This window comes from Anser brachyrhynchus (assembly GCF_964034855.1).
Source record: "Anser brachyrhynchus genome assembly, chromosome: 2".
Lineage (NCBI taxonomy): Eukaryota > Metazoa > Chordata > Aves > Anseriformes > Anatidae > Anser > Anser brachyrhynchus.
Genome location: NC_137695.1, coordinates 119,038,491 through 119,046,910, shown reverse-complemented (window position 1 = coordinate 119,046,910; position 8,420 = coordinate 119,038,491). Strand labels below are relative to the sequence as shown.

Sequence of the window (8,420 nt, the reverse complement as noted above, 5' to 3'; positions counted from 1 at the left end):
GAAGTGCTGATGAAGTGGGGAAAAATAACTTATCACTCCAGTTGTGGCATTTTGCTCTAAATTGTTGGTTATGGTTGGCATACTAGGTACTTAGTAACAAGGTAAATCAAGGGCTCTGCCAGTTTCTGAAAGCAATTTTGAGGAAGAGATCACCATATTGCCTCATGTTTCAGATAACTTACAGTCATGCTGATAAGTCAAAATGATTCTATGAGGAAAAAATGTAAATAAGTGGGTCTCTAGGGCAAGATTGCAGCTATATTTGCATTTCTTTAATAAGAGCATGAGACAGAAATGTGCACTATTCAATATGTTTTCTCTAGATAACTACAGGGATGTATGGTGTAGATGTCACTGGGGACTGAACTTTAGGGCAAGCTTTTGGTCACTGAAGTGTGCGTTTAGCAAAACTGCTTTAGGACTGTTGGTTATTTGCTGCATTTGATCATTACAGCATTTTGAATAGGTTTTATATTTCTCTGTAATGGAAGGAAAATGGAGACTATCTCAATCCTGTTTTTAAGCAGAATATCTGAGCTTTTCTTCATGCATTGTGTGAGCAATAAAACAAGAGTTGAGTTAGCTTTAAGGCTGCTGCTTAGGCTTGCAAAAATGTTTTGAAAGAACAAGTTCTCAGCAAATGAAGAAGGAGTTTTGCTCTCCTAACCATTTCTCCATTTTTCCTCTTCCAAGTTTTGGATATCTTTAATCTGAACAATTCTGAACAGCCTGCAGGCTGTCTCTGGAAGAAAGAATCTCTACTGAACCCCTACTGAATGATGAAGGTGGGAATATATGTAGATTTGTAATCATTTGCACTATGCTCATGGCTTGACCTGTGCTGATTCCTTTCTTACAGCTGAAGCAAACTGGTCCACTTTCTGAGATAGAGTAATTGCTATGAATAACAGAAAGCATGGATTGTATGCATAGCAGAGACCCATTTAGGTCCCATCACTGCTCATATTTTTGTTGACAGAAAACTAAAGCTTTTTTTTTTTTTTCTGTACAATTTCTCTAGGAAATGGTTTCTCAATAGAGAAATGGTTTTAGTTGTTACTTTACCTGTAGTTCAGGAAGAATAGAAAAGCGGGAATGAATCAATCTTTAAGGGGCAAGAAGGTAAGAGAGATCTGCAGACAGAAAACATGAAGTCAAATATACAGCTTATTGTGAAAAGGGGCTTAGCGCAATCCCACTGCAATCTGGTCTGGGGGTAAAAATTCACGGAATAGTTTCAGAGACCAGAAAACCCTGAAAAAAAACAAGAATATTTTGCAGCATTTTGCATGGGTTACAGCCCATGTGCCTGCCCCTTCCATGTTGGGAAAGATGGCAGCAGGCTGATGTTATCTGTGAGTCTCCCTGCCAGAATGGAGAGAATTTTTTTTCCCGTATGTGAGAAATGGAAATTGGAATTGATTTACAATTTTCTGCTGGAATGATACACAGAAATGCATATTTCTCAACATGGATTTTTTGTTTTAAATTATTGGCATTTTTTTTTTCCTCTAAGAGAATCAAAATGGAGATTTTTCCAGCCTTGAACTGCAGCTGTGCTACAGAGTAAGCAGAATATCTCAACTCTGTGACTTGGTTAGGAAAATAAGCAGGAAGCATGAGAGTTACTCACAGGCATTTGGGGCAAAATAATTTTCAATTCCCAGAAAAATAAAGTGAAAAAGATCTTTCAAGATGGGCTTCAGGATGTGCATTGCCTCTGGAACACGTGTTCCTGAGAAATCCTGTAGTATGTTCTGCAGGTATGTTTTTGCTGACCTTGACAGTATTTGAAATAAACACAAGGCAGTTTCATTTCAGGAAAAAAATAAAAATAAAAAAATAGAGAGATCAAAACTTGCCATGTTGTTTCATGAGAAATTACATTTTGTATGTATTTTAATATCTGACATAAATAGTTGCATCTTTTTATATGTCATTTCACCACTTTGCCTGAAAGAATCATGTCAGAAAATCTATTTGGTATTGTACTGTGTCTCTTAGGAGCATTTCAATTTTTCTGGTAACAAATTACAAAAGTGCATTTTGAAAACCAGTCGAAATTGTCCAGAAATCCTTTTGTTGTTGTTTGTTTGTTTGTTTTGTTCCCTTCTTCCGTTTTATTAAGTTTTACTTTGGCATTTGTTTTTCTGGACAGATTCTTTACTGTAATTGCAAACTTGAGAAGTGCCAGAAGTGATTCTACTATTCTACCAATTCATACGGAAGTTTCTTGTTCATACATTTCTTTTTATTTGTGTGGACAGATTGTGTTACAAATGGTTCATTACCTACAGAGACTTCACCAGTTTTTAACAAAACAAATAATTGTATTTACAGGCAAGCTGAGAGATAGATCAACAGAAATAATAAAAGTCTTTCATTTAACTCACTTGAACAGACTGTAACTGGCTATTGAACTGAATTCTGACTGAGGTCGCAAATTGAATGTAAATTATGCACATAAATACTATCATGTATTTTTCTAGTTCATCCCTCCTGTGTGGTAATTCTGCCTGTTACCATTTCTAATTTATTTCACAGCTCTGTCAAGAAGAGAAAGAAATTAGAAAACAAGTGTGTGTGTGTGTGCACGCGTGCATGCGAGACTAAATTCTTGTGAAATACTGGACTTAATTGCTGAGTTCATAAAAAGATATCAATTTCTAAAAAGCATCTTTGAAATTACGTTAGCTTAAACTGAGGCTTGGCTGCAAGTTTGGTGGGGGTGTAAAGCTCCTGTTTTACCTCTCACCCTCTGAGTTGGATTTTAAGGACTTTTTCAAAACAGTATATGTTATTTTATCACACCCTGTAAATGTATACTTCAACGGATAGTAATACTCTTGTCAGTGGGGACTGGAAGGACTAAATCCTAAATTAATGAATGTTGATGGTCAAAATTTTATTAACAGACTAAAATTTCTATGTTGTACCAACTGATGTTTAGGCAGCAGTACAGAGATGTAGGTTAGCTTTGGCTTGCAGCTCTCTGACTTTCCTCCCTCAGCAGGGCAAGAGGAGAAAATGGGAAAAACCAGAATGAGAAAGCTCCTGGGCTGAGTTAAAGACAGGGAGATTGCTTACCATTACTGTCACAGACAGAATAGGCTCAACCTGGGGAAAGTTACTTTAATTTATTGACAATAAAAATAAAAATATAATTGTTAATTAGGTAATGGTAAATAGAAGGACAGACATTAAAAGCAAACCTTTCCTTCAGCTTCTCACACCCTCATTTTACTCCATTCCAGACTCCTCCCCACACCAAACGGTGCAGTGACAGGTAGGTAAAGGGAGCTTGGGCCACTCCATAACAGTTCCTCTCTGTTGCTCCTTCCTCCTCACATTTTTTCACTGCTTGGATTTGATTTCCTCCACAGACTGCAGGGCAATCTCTGCTCCAGCATCTGGAGCACCTCCTCCCTGTTATTATTCTCTCACCTTGGTGCTCACACTGCTCTTCCTCACATTTTTTCCCTTTACTCCTCTGCTTGTGTGTCATTTTGCCGTTTCTTAACTACGTTTTCACAGAGGTGCCACACATGTGGCTGATGAGTTCAGCCATGTGCTGTAGTGGGTCTGTTGTGGAGCTGTCTAGAACCAGCTGTGCCCAGCATGGGACAGCCTATGGCCTCTTCTCACAGCAGCCACCCCAAAGACTCTCTGCTGCCAACACCTTGACATGGACACCCAACACAACAAACAGGACAGAGCACAGCTGAAGAGCGTTGGAAATGATCTGCAGATGCTCTGGGGTTCCACTGCTTGAGGTGTCAGGCACATATCAGCACCTCCCCTACTAATGCAGCCCAGACAAAATAAATGTTTCCATCTGGCTATTAGAAGTGGTAATAGCCTTTTTAATACAGCTCATACCTTGTAGAAGTTGAATAGCTTTTTATTGGAAACTCACAACTTTTCTTGGACATATAAAGAGATTAGTCTATAAAAGGAGAAGAAGTTGGACATTTAATAAGGAACAAAAATTCTGATCTCTTCCCTTTTCTCCATTTTATTCTAAAATGAATTAAAAATATTATTTAGAGGATTTTTTTCATCTTTTAAAAAACCATAAATACAACAACTAGGTATGTACTATTGCTCTGTAACTAAAATTCAGTTTTCTTCTATTAGCAATGTGAAAAAGCCATGAAAGCATATGATATCTTTCCTCATCAGTTCATTTTAAGGTCCTCTTTGGCATATTAATGACAATGGTATAAACATAATTTTACTCATGTCTTTCATTTCAGAAATAATTGTTTATAAAATAACTACTAATAAGAGGGTATTTCTGGTGAATGTGATTGCTAATTAAGTAGGTCTTCCCAAGGTGCCTATACTGAAAACATGTTATTGATCACTGAAGCTAAATTAAGAAAATACATCAAGACTTCTGGAAACTGTTCTCTGTTTAAGACACAAATGCTTTCTTAAATCCCAATATTCAAGAGCAAAATGTCTGTGTGTGATTTTTTTTTCTTAAGCTACCGGAATGTAACTTACTCCTAATTAGTATCGACAGAGCTTTATTCTTGTGTAGATATCTTCTTGTTTATGACATTTCTGAGGGTGTCTTTTAATACTCATTGCTGTATTTCTGGTCCATCTGTGCTTTTAACCTCTTCCTTGCAGACAGGCTAAGGAGCCTCTCATCACACAGAGAGGTATATACACACAGGAGCCCTATGAAGAGAAGTCATAGACTGTATGTACATATTTTTTTGAAGAACTTGAAAAAATGTGTTTTTCAAAAAGAACGTAACTTTGAGATGCCAAATATTCTTTTCTTATCCAATAGATTGTACAGCCTGGCTACAGGAAACACTACATTTTTGTGGGAACAGGAACATTTACTGCTTCAGAAGGAAGAAAAAGACCAGCATGTCTTTAAAACTTTCTCTAATTTCTATCCAGAAATCTATGACAAACTCAAGCTCCAGAAAATTTTAGTACAATTAACTTGCATGAAAAATATTCTTTTCATAGAAGGGAAAAATGTTCTGCTTTCAGTTGAGATAGAGTTAATTTTCTTCCTAGTACCTGGTATGGTGCTGTGTTTTGGATCTAGGATGAGAATAATGCTTATAACTCAACAAGGTTTTAGTTGTGTCAGAGCAGTGCTTACACAACACCAAGGGCTTTTCAGCTTCTCATACTGCCCTGGCAGCGAGGAGGCTGGGGATTCATCAGGAGCTGGGAGGGGACACTGCCAGGATAGCTGGCCCAGGCTGGACAAAGGAATATCCCACACCATAGGGTGTCTTGCTGAATGATAGAACCAGGGGCAATTGGCTGGGAAGGACATTGCTGTTTGGGGACTGGCTGGACTTTGGTCAGTGGGCGGTGAACAATTGTGTTGTTTTGTGTATTCTTTTATATTGCTATTATTATTTTCCCTTCCTTTTACGTCCTAGTAAAATATCTTTATTTCAACCCACAAGTTTTGCCTTTTTCCTATTCTGTCTGCTATCCCACTGAGGGGGAGTGAGCAAACGACTGTGTGGTGTTTTGCTGCCTGAAAGTTTAAACCACAACAGGTGTAATCTACATTTAATATTCTTTCTAAGCATGTTATGTTTTAGAAAACTGTTACGTTAAACTATGCCATAAGATTTTCTAAATATATACAAGAAAAATGAGGTAAAAAAGTCTAACCCAAAACAATGAAACAAAGTTGATATGTGATAGGGCACTGTATAGACCTCTTAATGTAAGTTTCTTATGCTGGCTGGCTTCCAGTTGACAGAAGTGAAAATGCTCCAAGACAGTAATTCTGACCTGTTTCTAGCTGTCTGCTTTAGGAAGAAATGAATTGCATACTAGAAGGCATGCAATCACACCATGGACTCTAAATGAAGCTTTGGGTGCCTAGCTGGGATTTAAATGTCTATTAGGGAAGAGCAATCCCATTCCTCTTACCTTTTTACATCTTGGTGCATGATGGGAAAATTTGGCAGGTGTGTGATTCTGCAGGCAACTGTTGAAAATACCACATTTTGAGGCATAAATATCTTGTTTCTATTATCAGTAATATTCAACAAACTGCAAATAGGAATCAGTAACTTACAGAGAATGCATGTGTTCCTGACAAGTCACCTTCAGGGGAATGATCTTTCTTACAACCTTGGGAAGAAGAATAGTTTAATGATATATACTTCTGCTTGACTGATTTAATATCTTTGCTTTAAAAGAATGAGTATCACACTCATCTTCTTGAGGCTGTTGTTCAGATTCTATTTTACATTCTTACATGGCAGTTGTAAGTATCACATATTTATCTGCACAAAATCCCTGGAAGAAATGAAAAGCTACTTTTCCACATTCTACAAATGGCAATCTTGAGTACAGACAGACTTTGCTGTTGGCCAAGTCCCACAGCAAATCTATCCAGCTGAGGAGACTTGAATGCATCTCTCCAGGTCCTTGGCTAGTGCTTTAATTAGATCAATCCCTTTTCTCTGTAGCAGATGCTGATAGGAAAGGTCATCTGTATCAAGTACAAGTATGTGATGATCATAAACAAAACTTTTATTCTTCCTGCCAGGAGTTTGACTGTATTTAACACAAGTACAAGACCATGCTGATAAAGTTGCATTTCTTCTTGAATTGCATTCTGTATATCAGTGTGTCACTTTGTGTCATGCCTGTAGAAACACACTTTGCTTGAAAAGGTAGCCCACACCTTCTAATATGGCATTGAATTGTGAAGTGTGCCCTAAAAGTCACATCAGGGGAACACTTAACATTTGTCTTCTCAAAGATTGTGTATTTATAGAATCATAGAATGGTTTGCATTGGAAGGGACCTTAAAGATCCCCTAGTTCCAACCCCCCACCATGGGCAGGGACACCTCCCACCAGCCCAGGTTGCCCAAAGCCCCATCGAGCCTGGCCTTGAACACTTCCAGGGATGGGGCATCCACAGCTTCTCTGAGCAACATGTTAGAGTGCCTCATCACCCACATAGTAAATATTTTTTCCTAATATCTAATATAAATCTTCCCTCTCTTAGTTTAAATCCATTACCCCTTGTCCTGTCACTACACTCCCTGACAAAGAGTCCATCCCCAGCTTTTCTGTAGGCCCCCTTTACGTACTGGAAGGCCACTGTAAGGTCACCCCAGAGCCTTCTCTTCTCCAGGCTGAACACACCCAGCTCTCTCAGCCTGTCTTCATAGGAGAGGTGCTCCAGTCCTCTGATCATGTTCATGGCCCTTCTCTGGACTTGCAGGACTCTCTGTGACAACAGAGAAATCTTTTGGATCTAAGACATGTTCTCAGTTCTGTGGCTCATGTAAAGGTAGGTGCTCAAGAACTGTTTACGTGATTAAACTCATATACTAAATACCACTGTTCATCCTAGCAAGAAGTAAGAACAGGAGATGAAACAGTGCACAGAATAGTGCTCTTGAGTGAAAAAGTATCTCAGAAATCCCTTTCCAGATCTGTGAAAGAAACAGATATCAAAAACACTCCTCTTTTCATGTGGGAGTTCCAAGGCTGATTCTCTGCTAATGATTTTTCCCACTTTCCACATGAGTCCTTTAATTTTTTTGACTAGAAATTTGACCAAATGGAAGTTACCCCTCTCAGGCCTCCCTTCCTATGGAACTGCTGTATCACGCACAGAGGTATATATGATCTGGGCACCTCAGAGTAGGTCCTTGGCATCTCAGACATGTAGCCTGATAACTCCATCTCTATCCCCATGAGAGACTGAATGTTTTAGAAAAGGATAGAACACTTCAGCTGAGAGCTTGGGAAGGATGTGTCTTGGACAAGTAGCAGTGTGCACTCCTGAGCACAAATTCTTAACTATTCTTCTTGCTCTCTTCCATCCTAGCCAGTAAAAAGATCACCTACTAAAAGTTCAGTGTAAAAAATTCACGTTTCCTCAAAAGTTGCAGTATCCATGGAAAAAAAAAAAGGTTTCAAGGGGAAAAGAAAGGACATTAAAAACAAACTCCCATCCAGCCCTAATACATATGCACACAGGCAGGTCCATTAACTTCGCTGGGATGACTTGTGAGTAAGATCCACTCCCACAATTAGAAGTCTTGCAGAATTGGGTTTTAAATCAATGTTTATTCTTTTCCAACAGCCAGGCAGCCTGAGGAGTGAGGAAGCACAGCCTCTGAGGACAAATTGATAGGATAGATTTCTGTACTAGAAACAAATACTTTAATTTGTGTTTGTAGCAAAAGCATTGTGCTGTCTGATGTAAAACAGACTTGTTCATTAATGCTATATTCTATCAATAACATTCTCTCCTAAGTAAGAACCATGTTTCCTTTTAACTTCAAAGTGCTCCCAAGCTATAATTCTCTTTTTCATTAGTTTTTCTCTCCTCATTATTGTTAGTAGTAGAATTTTTTTCTAAAATTAAAACAAGCTAAACTCATTTATGAGATTAAA

At 38.3% G+C, this 8,420-nt stretch overlaps 1 long non-coding RNA gene across 1 annotated transcript; it reads left to right on the top strand.

The window, feature by feature from the left end:
• The first annotated feature begins 2,645 nt into the window (after window positions 1-2,645).
• On the top strand, window positions 2,646-5,970 carry LOC308189941. Its single transcript, XR_013946743.1, has 3 exons — window positions 2,646-4,091; window positions 4,639-4,711; window positions 4,805-5,970. It is a non-coding gene; the product is annotated as an uncharacterized lncRNA (long non-coding RNA).
• Window positions 5,971-8,420: the final 2,450 nt, after the last annotated feature.